This window comes from Neopsephotus bourkii, unplaced genomic scaffold, assembly GCF_033783945.1.
Source record: "Neopsephotus bourkii isolate Nb327-2 ecotype Australia unplaced genomic scaffold, CSIRO-AGI_Nbou_v1 NB_776, whole genome shotgun sequence".
Taxonomy (NCBI): Eukaryota; Metazoa; Chordata; class Aves; order Psittaciformes; family Psittacidae; genus Neopsephotus; species Neopsephotus bourkii.
Genome location: NW_026901272.1, coordinates 88,156 through 102,562, shown reverse-complemented (window position 1 = coordinate 102,562; position 14,407 = coordinate 88,156). Strand labels below are relative to the sequence as shown.

At 43.3% G+C, this 14,407-nt stretch overlaps 1 protein-coding gene and 1 long non-coding RNA gene across 3 annotated transcripts in view; one reads left to right on the top strand and one right to left on the bottom strand.

Moving 5' to 3' along the window:
• Positions 1-379: 379 nt before the first annotated feature.
• Positions 380-3,785, bottom strand: LOC133213102 (uncharacterized). The gene is made up of 3 exons (XR_009725691.1): positions 3,088-3,785; positions 590-914; positions 380-496 (listed from the first exon to the last, which is right to left on the bottom strand). It is a non-coding gene; the product is annotated as an uncharacterized LOC133213102 (long non-coding RNA).
• A 342-nt stretch (positions 3,786-4,127) lies between these two features.
• Positions 4,128-14,407, top strand: part of LOC133213100 (PALM2-AKAP2 fusion protein-like) — a 93,944-nt gene continuing 83,664 nt past the window's right edge. Inside the window, exon 1 of one of the 2 annotated variants that reach the window (XM_061355092.1) lies at positions 4,128-4,212. The gene's annotated coding sequence lies outside the window, so the exon portion shown is untranslated. Of the gene's footprint in view, positions 4,213-4,430; positions 4,536-14,407 lie in introns of those variants that run through there. The other variant, XM_061355091.1, reaches the window with a different exon arrangement.

The following is a 14,407-nucleotide window of genomic DNA, read 5'->3' as shown; positions in this document are numbered from 1 at the left end:
CCCAGCATCATTATCACAGTATTCTTTTTCCTTTCTTTATTCTGTACTACTCTCAGCATCTTTAAGAGTTCATAGAGAACAAGAACAGCATGCTGGGCTGTGAAACAGCACCCTGAAAGAATTTCTTCCTAATAGGAAGAGGTACACCCTTTCAATTATTCTCCATTTGAAGGTTTGCTGCATAACAGTTAAAGAAAAAAAATTAAAATCTCTCACACAGAAACTAGGGTCCAATATACCAACAAATTCTCAAAGCAAAGACTCTGTGTAACTCCTCTGTCTCCTAGATATTGCAGGGGCAGCAGATATGGATATGACTTCACTGTCTTCTCCTCCTGTTTCTCTTTTTTCTCCTTTAAATGTCTTTGTCTTTCATTTCCTTCTCTTTATCTCGCCATCCTGAGCTGCCCTGTGTCTCTTCCCCTTCCCAACTCCAGGCACTCTTCGTTGGCAATGGCTCTGCCTGCTGTCTTGCTGCCCATGGAAGAGCATGCATCTGTATAGAGGCTGATTGTAAACTAGGTCAGCTTATGTGGCAGAGAAAAAAGAGCAGAAATAAAAGCCTTTTTGTATAGTAACAATGCCTCACATAAACACGTGGCCCAGTTATTAGAGGTGTTTGGTGTTTGCAGCTCCCACTAACTTCAGTGGCACTAGTCCTCTTGTTCACAGCCTACGTATATAGGAAAATATCTTCAGCTTTGCAGGTCCCTACAAGTATTAGTACAGATATGCAGTCAGACTTCCTTGAGCTTTCCCAAGAATGTCACACAATCTCAGGATTTGTTTTTGTCACTTTTTCCTACATGTTCTGCACAGCCTTGGGATGTATGTTTGTCAGTCACTGGAAGAGGAATGAGCTAATACCAGGAGTAATGTATCCCTTTTCAGTTCACAGGGCACATAAAGCAGGCCTGAAAGGGAATGACAGGCAAAGAACTGTCACTTGAATGTTTAAAATAATGACCTTTATTGACAAAAGTTGTCTTAATGAAGCTGATCATTATACTTTTCCTACTTTCAGAGGTTTTGGGACCACACCTACTAATCTTACAATTCATTATTTAGATAAAGATATTTTAACTTCACAGCAAAAATTAGGGAAGGCTGCACCTTGGCAAAGATTAACTTCTTCTTCTCCCTACCCGAAGCCCTCTGTAATACTGTTCAAAAATCACAGAACATTAACAAAATACATGTTTAAAACAAAGTTTAAGATAATTTTGTTCCGCTGTTGTAACTGTTGAAAATGAGAATTAGAAGCCAATAGGCAAAATTCACTAAAATACACACAGTGAAATCACATTTGATTTCCTCTGTGATGTATTAGTCACGTGCTACCTTAATTAATACTAAGTAAATGCATCTGTCATAAGAAAAAAAAAAGGCAAATAAAAATTCAAACAGTATCAGTGTCATTAGATATTACTTTATCTAATGGAACAAAATCTGTGCTGCAGTCACGCAGTTCAGTCCAACCCTGTATGAGGACAGTAAGCAGGATAGGAGCAGAAGGTAACTGTTGGAACAAAAGGGCAGAGGGGTGGGAACCCACTAAGAGGAGCTCTGAAGTTCCCCCTATGGCAGTGTAACATCTTTGGTTGCAGTTAAGTATCACAGATTTTTTTCTACAGTGCAGTACTGCGAGTCTCCAAAACTTGAGACCTTCAAAAAAGCATGAGATCGACTATGATTATTTTAATTATGTTTCTAAGGCCTGGAGGAGACCTCTCTGCATAGTTCTGAAGGTTTCAACAACTAAATAAGCCTGATATATTTTTTTCCCTCCCTTCCTTTTTATAACTGGCTTGTTCTATCAGCTGAAGTTTCTAAAAACCCAACAAACATGGTCAGACCTGTGAAACACCCAAAAGGGATGCAAACCCCATGCTCCTCTTTCGCCTGCAGCCCCACATTGCCATTTGGATAGCATACCTACCTGTGGCAGCAGAGACAGCAGAGCAGGCTGGTGGGTGTGAGCAGTGATGCATGCCCATGCACAGCTGCTTCAGTCAGATGCCAGAGGTGCAGCTTCTCATTGCTCCCTGCCTGCTCCCTGCAAATGGGGGGAATGGAACCATACTACAGTTCTAGCACATGCCGGACACACCTGCATGGATCCTAGAAGGACAAAGGGTGGGAGTCCTGTCTTTGGGCAGGTGACTGAATTGCAGACATTCCTGGGAACAGTCCTAGATGGTGCAGCTCAAACACCCCCTGCTCAGAGCTGGTCTTCCTTCTTCCTTCCCATGACGTATGCTAGTGTCAAGTAGAACATGTGCATTATAAAGGGCCATACTTCATCTGGAGAATTCAGAGCAAAGTATGTAACAGACAAAATAGACGGCAGCAGATATGGAGTATGGCAACAGCTTCCTGGGTCAACGACCTTGGAGGAGTCTTGTCTGTACCATACTCTGTGCTTTTGGATTCACGCTTGCGAAGAGGGTCATGAATACATACAGTTAATTACTAAGATAGCTTCTTACTTCCATTAATAGCACTGACTTACAGGTCTGCTCTTAGGTATGTATGCATCTATTTTATACTATTAGCTTTTATTATAAGCCTTTTCCCTGTCACAGCATTCAGGTAGCAATGTGCCTCTGTGTGAGCACCTATGTCCTTGAGTTCTCACCAGAGAATGCAGCAGCTGAATTATCAACAGCAGCATTTAACTTTCCATTTAAGATACTGGCACCTAAAGAGGTGAAGGTGGCAAATGTGCCACTAAACTTCAATACAGACTCTAGAGAACTAGAGGTTTGCAAACCCCATGCCTGTTCTGTGCAAATAGAGAGATGCTAATTGGGTTAGAACTAAAGGACACCTGGATTAATGCTATCTATCTGAGAAGAGTCAACACTGCGGCTGTAAAGTCCTGCCTTAAACAAATGTCTTGAAGGTCTCTGAAAGGATCAACAAAAATGTGGTCAGGGTGATATAATTTCCATTAGACTGGGTTTGTAAAAGGCTCTTGACAAAGGTTTTTAAGGAGACTGAAGAACTGATAGGAACAAGAGGAAAGCCCTGCCATAGCTCAGTAATTGCTTAGAAGATAAAATGCAAAGTACAGGAATAAATAACCAGCTCTCACAATGGAGGGAGGTGCTGAATGGTGTAGGCTTCTGCACAGATCAGTGCTGGGACATGTGCTGTTCAGTGTACTCATATCTCAACCACAGAATGAAGTGAAATAGCTTTCATTAGTGGTATTAAGTAAGCAGTAAGAAGAAAGACTGAAGAACTACACAAGGACATTATGAGGCTGACTGGACAATATATGAAATTCAGTGTAGATAAATATGAACTGACACTTATAACGAAACAATTGTGTAAGACAGTAGGGTCTGAGCTGACCATTGCATGAACAAAATCTCAGGTTTACCGCAGACAGGTCTGTAGAAACATCAGCTCTGTGCTCAAAAACTCTTCATAAAATACTAGCTTTTAAGAGAAAAACAACACTGTGCCGCCATATGAATCCACGTTTTGTCCTCATCTTAAATCTTGTGTATTTCTTAATCTCAAATAGGATCTATTAGATCAGGCTGACATTCAAGACAGCATCTTTGATGATAAAAGGCAGAGGATGGTCTATGGACAAAGCCCCTCCTTAAGCAGCCTAAAACTCTTGAGCCAGGAGGAGTGATGCAAAGGGATTACAGCGGAGGTCTACAAACTCATGAGCAGCTCATAGATGGTTAGGAGCTGTTCCTCATCTCCAGCACAGGAGCTGAGGGCTCAGTAAAGTTCTTACTGAAACAAAAAATAAAAGGCCGAGGTTCTTCACGGGGGGAGCGGGAAACCAATGGAAATTTTTGCCACAGCCTACTGTGAAAGCTGCATGTGCATTTGGACCCAAGGAAGTCACATTCACTTTTATATACATATATATATAATATATATTAGATATGAATATTCTTTATGTATTTATATAAACAAACAAAACTCCAACAAACAAAAAAACGGAAAGGTAAAAAACAAAACCACGAAAAAACCCCAAAACTCCCAAACCCAAATACCACCGATTAGCAGCGAAACCCCGCCGAAGCCCTCGGAAACCGCCGGCTCGGCGGCCAGAGAGCTCACGCCGCACATCCCCGGAGGCGGGCCGCGGGGCCGCGCTGCTTCCCGCCGGGGCTCCGCTCCCTCCCTCCGGTCCTGCGCAGCGCGGGCTGCCGTAACAGGAGAGGGCTCGCAGCCGGCCGGGTAACCCGACCGCGGCGCGGCGCGGCGCGGCGAGGGGGGAAGATGCGTGGAGGCTCCATGGGGGCGCATCGCCCCGCGGGACGGGACCCAGCCATACCGGGACGAGGCGGGACAATGCGAGGCGAGGCGAGGCGGGGCGGGGCGAGGCGGCTACGGGGCGGCCGGTGGGCTTGCCCCCTCTTCCTGGCGTCGGTGAAGGGGGCGGGCGAAGAGGGAAGGGGAGGAGGAGAAGGAGGAGGAGTAGGAGGAAGGGGGACCCGACGTGCCGGAGCTGCGCTTGGAGCTGGCTGTGCACGCTGGAGGAGCGGGAGCGCCTTGGAGAGGTACCTCCGCTCGCGGGGCTGCGCGCGTGTTTGCGCGTTCTCCTGCCAGCCTGTCTTATCTGTCTGCCTGCCTGTCTGTCTGGTCTGTGTGTGTGTGTGAGAGCGGCTCCGGCTGCGGAGGGAACGGAGGCGGCGGTGGCGGCTGCGGCTCCCGCAAGTTGGCCCTCGGCGGGCTGCAGCCGATGGAGGTGGAAATGAGGGGACAGGGACGGACTGAGGCGGGGGCTGAAGCGGGACGCGGGAGGTGTGTGTGTGGGGGGGGGGTCGTAGAGATGCGAAGAAGGTCGGGGAAAGGCTAGGAGGGAAGATGAATAGGCAGGGAGGAAAGACGAGGAGGGGATGGGAGAATGAAAATGTGGGAAGGAAAGAGGCCAGGAGGAAAGGGGGGATGTTGGAGGGGGGACACGGACCTGCTTTTGCCCTCACCTACCGGCGAGGTGCGCCTGCCAGCCCCGCGCCTGCACATCCCGTGTGGCGGGGGGGGGGGGGGGGGACGCTGGACCCGGGGGGGCAGAGTGCGGAGCGGCGGGTTCGTGCGCGCCCCCCGCCGCGGCCCGCGGGGGCTTTGGTGAGATCCTGAGGAACCCGTGACGTAATTATTTTTTAATCAGCATGTTTTTTTCATGGGCATCTCAGTTTTTCCTGGACTCCCCGTTTTGAACAGGAAATCTCCCGCATCTTTGTTCCAAGTCTGTCTATTTTTAGACCCGGCGGAGCATGAGTTTTAAATATTTGATTTCTTCCCATTTGGCTCCTGCTTAGGACCACTGCAGTGTAAACTTCTCAGACGCTGGTGTCTCTTCCTAGAAAAAGTTATTCAGATTATTGCTGAGGTGGGCAGGCAGGCAGGCAGCTGCTGTGGGTATCAGTGTTTGAGCTCCTGATAACATTAATCATTAGCCATAAGGAGCTGTCACTACGCTGAAGTTTGTTTTTTATCTTTAGATGGATCGCCTATCAGCTCCCAGAAGATGTATGTTAGGGCAGAAAGTATCAGCTTAATGTTGGAAGAGGTAGAGCAAGTCCCCCTGTTGTGATTTTATCAATGAAATAAACATGTTTTATTTTGAGCTGTGTTTAACAGTTCAATGTTGTAATGATATCCTCTGACTCTAGCATTGTCTCATAGCTCTGGTATGTCAATTTGTATTCATGCTGTGTAAGTGTTTTGCAGAGGTTTTGTGTATCTGACAGGGATTTATTTCATTTTCACAATTACATTTTCTGGTCTCACCAGCCTCAAGGAAACCCAAGGAAAGCGCATGTACATCAGTATCTGTAGCAGTACATGAGATTTTTCTATGAAGTGCAAGTTATTCTGTGTGTGTTTAGATCACAGCTTTTATGTCCCTGCACACAGCAGGAGATGAAGTTATTTCTCAGATTGGGAAGATTTTCTAAAACAGCCTGATGGCCCACGTAGCCGTTGTGGCTGGCTGCAGGAATCTAAACGTTGACTAAGATGGCATCTCAGGGACCCTTCCAGTACTGTAATTTTCTGTAATCAAGTGACAATCATGGTAAATCAGTACTGATGAAACATGCACAAAGCTTTAAAAAAAGACGCATTGCACACACTAACTTTTGGAGATCACAGACATCTCTCCCTCCTTCCTGAAAAACAAATCTCAATCCTCAGTGTGGAAGTTTCCCAGCTATAAAACAGAACTCTTCTTTCTTCCTTTTTCTTCTCTACATTAGCAGATCTTCAGGGCTGTTTTACAGTCTTTGCTCAAGCACAGTGTACCGAAACTGGAAGACTCATCCTAGTTTGTAAAAAACCATACTGTAACTAGTGCTCAAAAATATGTTACAGAAATCAGGATTTTGTCATTTGTTTTTGTGTCTCCCGAATGATCATATTCACAATAGTTGCTTTTCCTGTCATTATGACAAAATGAACAGAAAAAAAAATTGTATTAAAATTATAGGTTAGCAATACAAATTATGGGCTTCTTTTTGATGATGAACAATATTCAGCAGTCCATTACAAGTGTAAATCGTGCCATCCTTAATTTTTAGAAAGACATCCTTTGACTTAAGTTTATAATTAGTGAGAGCTCAGGAGTTTCACTTTTTGTTCATTTGATGACAGTATGGCACTGGGTTTATAGAAGAAAGCAGAACTGTTCCTTTAGAGTAATTCTTCAGAACTGTGCTAAAAATACTTAGGTGTAACAAGGGTTAAGTAAGTGTTTTCATCACTTGATATGGTATTTATGTGCAGTATACTGCAAAACTGAGAATTTTCCGTATTTCATAGCAGAGAGAATTATTGCTTTCATCCCATATTAATAACAGCGAAAAACAATAATCAGTGAAAATACAGCACATTCCCTTCAAAACATGCGTACATCTTCAGAAATGTTAGGAATATTACCTTAAAAATGTGTGTAAGTGCTTGGCAAAACTTTGGTATTTGCTACTGAATGACGAGAACGTGTCCTGTTCATTGTAGAATTTTCCAGCTTTGCCTAATAGACTAAAGAGATGATTCATGGTCCATGAGTAAAGGATGCTTTCAAAGATTTTGATTTTATCTTTTTTATTATTATTATTATTTTTCCAGAATCTGTTTATTTCACTGATGGCTTTTGTGGCTTAATTTCCTCTTTTCCTATATTCTGAGTGTTAGAAAGGAAAAAGAGCAGGAAACTAGATGTGTGTAAATTGCTAAATTCACATTATTGTATGTACATTGGAAGGGAATGGTTCTCCATGCTTTACGAGCTTTTTTGTACATGCGTTTGTATTACTTTATATAACATCTGTTTGTATAAAGTATGCATGACTGAAGAAAACTTTTTTAAAGGTGCAGTGGGAGTCGTACTACCAGTAAAAGGTGTCTTGTATCTGTGTCATTTCCCTTTCTAGCAGCTGAAGCAGTGAGAAGAACTATCCTGCACTGATAGTTGCAAAATACCTTAAATGGAGACACATTAGGACTGTACTGATTTAAATATAAAAACCAAGCATCATACCAAAACCACAATCACTGAGTAACTCAGTAAGTAAATATTCTGTTGACTGGGCCTGGGTGAAAATGCAAATACAGATGAGGACATATGTAGCTTCTTTCCTAACAGTTCTCTGTGATTTGACATCACAGTTGTTATTTTTTAATCCAGTAAATCCAAGAATTCAAGCAGACATCTTGTGCCCCATTGTTTGGGCAGTGACACAAGCATTATTGAGCTTTGTAACAGCCATTTCGCCCCCCATTACTCCAGGGGAAAATACATCTCTATCTGTATATATGCTTAGAGTGTCTTTTTTCTGTGTCTTGTTAAATGTGGGGCAACTTTAGTAGTTGAGAATAATTCCCTTATAGGAGTGCTACTACACAACCCAGATCCTCCTGTCTTTGAAAAAACTTAACTTTTAAGAAGTTCCCTTATTGTTTTAATAACTCTCCTTGGGCAAGCTTCAGAAGACAATAGACCAGAAATAGGAACCAGCTGACATGTACACCTGCATCAGCATCCTGCACCAAAAACCACTGTCAAACTAATTAAATCAGTATAAATCTATTAATAAAGGTTGCAGATTTGCCACAAGAAGAAAAGATCTTATTAAGGCAGGTGAGGTTTACCCAGCAGTTTTTGTACACACCTTTTGTCTCTCTAGTTTTGTTCTACTAGGAATTTATCACAGCACGCCTCTAGCTTTGTACAAAAGACAATGTGAAGCCAATCTCGAATCTTTAGATACAATTCTATCAACTTTCCTCATAAATAGGTCATTTTATTTCCAATTTTAGAGTTATCCATTAGCTGCTACCTTGCCCCAAGAGTGAGCACAAGAAAAGGTTTTTGCTGGTGATGCTCTTGAGAGCCCACATATTGGTATGGGAACTACTATCAATAAACCCACAGTCAGTTAACCTGATTTTAAAACAGTTAAGGTACACGCAAGGTGAACACACCACTGTGGGTTTTGGCATGGTGTTCCCACTGTCCTTATCTTTTCAAGACATGTTCTATTAGCACATCTTGTTCCCACCGAAGAGAGGAGGACTGTGGCCAGCCAGCCTCAAGGAAGGGCTGAAGGACCAGGTATATGAAGAGGAAATGCAGCCACAAGAGTTCCAACACATTCTGGTCTCCACAAAATATTGTTTCAACTGTTGAGAGCCTGTGGCTGGAGCAGGGACACACCAGGGCAAGATCTCAGCTGCACTGTGCTTTGACACAGATTGGCTGAGCTTGGCAGAGCAGCAAGACCCATCCAGTTCTTTGTTGTTCCTTGCTCCGAATGCTGGTTGCGATCATCAAAAATAAAACTGAGCCAAAGTTGTGCTCTGATTCTTTTAAGTGTTTTGTCTTTCTCTGCATGTTTTCAGTATTTTCATAGAATCATAGAATCACTTAGGTTGGGGAAGACCTTTATGATCAAGTCCAACTGTAGCAATTCTGTTGTGAAAGCAGTGGATATAGTGAATATACTGAAATTGGCTTAATCAAACTGGTTGTTTTGGTCAGTTAGATCTAAAGAGCAGTACAGAAGAACCCGTGCTGGCTTTAGATACTGCTGTTTATTTGGAAAAATGAAAAATACTGTAAAATACTGGCACTGGTTGCCCAGAGAGGTGGTGGATGCACCATTCCTGAACACGTTCAAGACCAGGCTGGATGTGGTTCTGGGCAACCAGATCTAGTTGAAGATGCCACTGCTCCTTACAGGAGGTTGGACTAGATGACCTTTGAAGGTTCCTTTCAATCCAAAGTATTCTGTGGTTCTATGGTTCTACTCTGTGATCTCATAGGAGTCTGTCCTGCGTCCATTTGATGCTCGCAGTGTCCATGATGCCTCCCATCACTATCTTTGTCCTGCCTGTAGTTTGTACTTTCACTTCTGTTCTTCTTGTTCAGTTCCTGGCTTTGTTTAATTTAGAAATGTCAAACAGGCATACTGGCTTCCTTTGTGTATCTCCTTGACAGTGCAAGCTTGTGCTTCCTCTCTGATTTTCAAGTCCATGTGAAACCCCTACAAATACGTAGTGATCAGCAGCCCTGAGGAAGTGCAGCAGCAGCCAGACATTTTGTGAGGTTTTTAGAATTTGGGTTGTTCCACCTGAAATGCTTTGAAAAGCTTTGAAAGAAGAGCCAGCGTAGACTGAAGAAGAGCTCATGCACTTTCAGAAAACGAGGCCTTTTAACAGCATTTTTGATGGGCACTCTTCAGCTGTGCTGTTGTCTGTTTGGCTTTCTGGGGTGATATAACTGAAAGGCCCAAATTTATGTTCATCACGACGTATAAACTATGTTTATCAATTTGGTTAATCAGAATGGAAGTGACATGGTGCAGTGGATCAGAATGTATATTGACAAAGATTTCTAGGGAATAGCCCTCACTTTAAATGAAAAATAACTTTTAATTACTTGATCTTTTTGACCAGGATATATTTTAAGCCCTTAAAGTTCTTGAAGATCTTTTTTTCCACCTAATTAGCTTAGAGGTAGCATGGGGAGCTGAGGTAATTTTGAAATTTCTAGGAGGATCAGCCTTGGGGGTGAAAAATGCACACTTGAAGTTGTTGCTGGAAAACTGACAAGAGCTACTGGCATATTTAGAGAGTCCTGGAGCCAGTTGAAACTGTTAGTACATAAGCAGGACTTTCCAGAATTTAGCTGTGAGTGGCAGCTTATCCCACAGTGGTTTTGCTGATTTCTTGGAGGTGAGTGAAGGTATGACAGTGGCCAGTGTCATGTTTTTATCCCAAGTAGTGTTTTGCAATTGAGCCAGAGTGGGATTGACTGGTACATAAACCAGTCTTTCAGAATCAGCTGTGCTGAAAGAAAGAACCTGTGACAGAATTAATGTTTCTTATAGGGGGGCTTCTTTTTCAGCTCTTTTTGTTAAATGCCATCAGACGTGTTCTGCTCTGAATAAAATGTGTTATGGCTATTCTGCCTCTCATTCATTCTCCAGGCCTCTCCATAATTCAGGGCTTTCATCTGCATAGCAGCAATGATTCAAAAGCAAAATTTCTTTATTCTTTGCTTCTTGTGGGAAGAGTACAGCTCTTGAGAATGTCTTGCCTACTGTTCTTGTTGACTCTGGCAAGTCAGTGTATCCTCCTGGCCTGTGTAGAGGACACGACTTCTCTGTGATGAGTTAGATAGGGTTTGTATTAAGTCATCTCCCTCTGGAAACCTGTTTTCTTTCTGGAAGAAAAAGATGATAGGACTGTTCTCTTGCATGCTCCAAGACTCTTGATTATTGCAAGCTTTCTGAAGGGAAATCAAGCCAACACCCTATGTTCTCAGCAGTGTGAACTGTCAAGAAAGGGACTTTACCACAGTCCAAGAGGATATTGCCAGGTGATCAGCAACTGCCTGCTGGGTAGATCTGTGGGGAGAGGGGAGCATGTGCATAGTATTTTTTATGTGTTCCTCTTCCCATGCCTGTGGGAGATTTTTTTGCAGAACAGAAAATAAACCTGGGATCCTACAGGTGCAGATGTTGCAGTGAGTGTCTCTGTCATCACACTAGGCACTGGTAAGCAACCCAGAGGTGAAAAAACCTGAAAAAGTATGTAATAAAGTCTTGTCACATCAAGAACTCTCTACTAAAAATAGTGGTGAGTGTGGAAGAAGGAAAGTGAGAGGAGGATACTTATTCCAATATTCATTAAGTCTAGAGCTAGATGGCATTTAGAGCTGTGGCCAAGTTGTGTTGGCCAGAAGTATTCATCTGCAGATACAATCAATCCAAGATAATTAAAGACTAAACCACTTCTGCCAATGTAGCATGGGCTGCCTTTGCCTTTATGTTAGCCTCATGACACACAGAGAGCACGCACACAACAGTGTGTAGTCTGTGGAGGACCCCGCAGGTTGTGCACTTCTCTCAGTTTCATGGGAGGGATTTACCCTTCAGTGCTTTACTCCTTGCAGGTACACTTCTGCAGAAAAACCATGAGACGTCAGACCAGAGGTCTCTCTCTGTTCACACCTTCCCTTAGGGGATTTGTGCCTTCCAGGCACAGTTGTAGCTGCTAGTTCAAACTGGGGGAGTGAGCAGTGAACACCTGAACAGTTAAAAGGCCTGCACGTACATGTGTGCTTTGCGAACATCCCACTGGCATTAGCCGCTTGACAGAGTGCTGCTGCATTGGGAAATACAACATGCCATATAAATCTTCTTTCTAGATCGTGGATCTGATGAATACTTTTAATTTCCTTGGGAGACAGGGGACGGGGGGGAGGAATAAAAAGGAAGAGAATGCAGGGCTTGAAGTTCTCATTGTGGTGAATGTGAGTTTGAAATAGGATATATGCAATTTTTAAAGAAGAAAAGGTGACCCACTTTCACGGCAGGAGGACTTCACTTTGCTAGACATGATGTCAGGGTTTTGTAGTAACTGGATGGTTTTATTCTTCAAGAACATGGTGGTAGGCTCCAGCATCAGAAGCAATCCTTTGTGAAGGGTCATGCTGACAAAACTTATCACCCTACTCGAGTCAGGGCTATGAGCATTCTGAGTAGCTGGTCAGTATGCAAACAGGCCTCTACTGCTCTGTTGCGTTTCATGTTTGGGTCTAGATGCTGGGAGATTCGGTTAGCTTTGGCTTGGTGAAACAGATTTTGTGTACATATTTTGTTGGTGAATTTTGGTGAGCTGCAAAACAGCAAACAGTAACAAATCATGCTGTCGAACAGCATTCAAACGACTTTTTGTAGTAAATTCAGATTTACTTGGGTTATGTGGGCTTGATATGAAACTTGCTATAGATTATGTAAATTTCTCCACAGAAAAAAAAAATGTCATAAGGAGACTAAAAACGAATTGTTCTCCAGCTTACATGAAGCCCTAAGGAGTGAATAAAGTCCTCTCCTATTCAACTGAAGAGTAGCTTCACTGATAACAAATTTTGGCTTGCTAACAGTAATTTAATGTTTACTCTTTAAAGTTTCAGAACATTTCCTGAGCTGAAGAGTTAAAAACTAACAAAAACATTTAGATCTAGAGTGTATTGTAAAGATCAGAAGAGTCTGAAAGAATGACTTCCTAGAGCCTTTGTTGTGGTTCAGACACTGAGGTTTTATACCCTTTTCTGAAAAGCCCTGATAGAAACTACTCCTCCAAACTCCTTCAAATCCAAAGCCCAGGCTTTCAGTAATGGTAATGGGTATGGTTTGGCAAGAGAAGACCTCTGTGAGGTGATTTTCCTCTCTGCTAACAAACACAGATAAGCAGAGGAATACATGTTAGTGTTTCTCAGTATTTCCTGCAGTCTGTGACAGTGTTGCCAGAGTTTCTTTGGTTTGGCTGTTGCAAAGATAACAACAACAAAAGCCACCTTTCTTGGAGTTGGGGGACAGGGTCCCACTCTTCCTGAAGTCTGTGATCAGAATGTGATGTCTGTGATGGGCACAGAGGTGGGTGTAACATTCCCCTGGAGCACGTGACTGCTCAAAGGACTGGCCAGAGGAGTCAGCTTGGCCACGGCAGTGGCATTGGTTCACACCCTAGCTCAGTGGCAGCAAGCACCTTTTGCACCAGCATATTTTCCAGTCTGGGTCACCTTTGCACTCTCCCATTTTCATCCTGAACACCAGTGTCCCCAGTCTCTCATTCTTCAGGGCAAACTGTCCCCTCTCTCCTCCTTTAACCTGCCTCTTGTCAGCTACCTCAAAACTTACCTTCTTTCAGTGTTTTACAGATTTCTATTTGAAATGTTTGGTATCGCTAGGTGTCAAGGGCCTAAACAAGAGTAAAGAGTACATATCATACAACCTTCCAAGACTTGATTTATGTGAGGTGGAGGGGAAGGTTGATGCATTTTCTTCAGGGAAGTGCTCTGAGTGTTCAGTTGTTCCTGGAGGTTTCTTGCTCACAGAGGCTGTGTGTTTCAAAACAGGAGCAATAGAAGAACCCACAAAAAGGTTATTAGCTGAACAGAATTCTGCTGCCAGCTCTGCACCAGTGAGAGTCAGTAACAGCCCCAGCTGCTGGAAAGTTAATAAAGATCTGGTGCTGCAGCAGAGAGGAGGATTTTGACCCTTGTCACCATGACAGTCCTTCAGTCTGATTCACCACGAAATTACTTGCATTGTACTGTAGACCAGCTTGACTGAATTACATCTTTGCTCCTGAGATATTGCCTACACTTACAAAAGCCTTCTTGGAATGCAGTTACCAGGCAAGTCTTTTCACTTTGCTGATGCTTCAGTGTCTGCGTTTTCAACATCAGATACATATACGTGGCATTCGTAACAGTCATCCAGAACATGAAGCCAAGGAGGAGGAGACTTAGAAGCCTTGGCCTTAGCCTTGGTCTTTTCCCACAGTGCTGTTTCCCCTTGCAAAGGGTAGACCAGGAGCAGCGCCCTGGTTTTGTGGAGGAAAGCCTCAGGGTCTCACTTGACAGAAGCTTCTGTAGGGGTTAATGCAAACAGCCAAAAGCACAGTTCATTTGTGCCTTTCTGTTTCTTTCTAGAATGTTAAGTTCTCTGAAACAATTGTAAGTCACTGCGTTACCACTGATTATTTCAAAGAAAGAGCAGAGCTTTCCAAGCAAGAGCAGCAGTTAGCCTTTTCACCATCAGTAGACATTACGAAGAGAAGCAGCTTCAGAAAGAGCTTTTCACTAAAGAAAACCTCTTCAAGGAAACTAGTAAGGGTAAAGATTTATTCTTTGTTCTGAAATTCTTGCCCTTTGATGTTGCACTGCTGTTGCTGCAAGCCAAACAATTTATTCACAGCACCTTTTTAACAAACAAAATTAAAAAAGGTCCTTAAGAATCCTTGTTAGTCCAGGCTTATAGTGGGAATGCTGCCCATGTGCTGCTACTTTCTGGTTCCTTGCAGTGGTAAATTTGGCCCTCTGTCAGAACAGAGTAAGCTCTTGCTACTTGATGTTTTG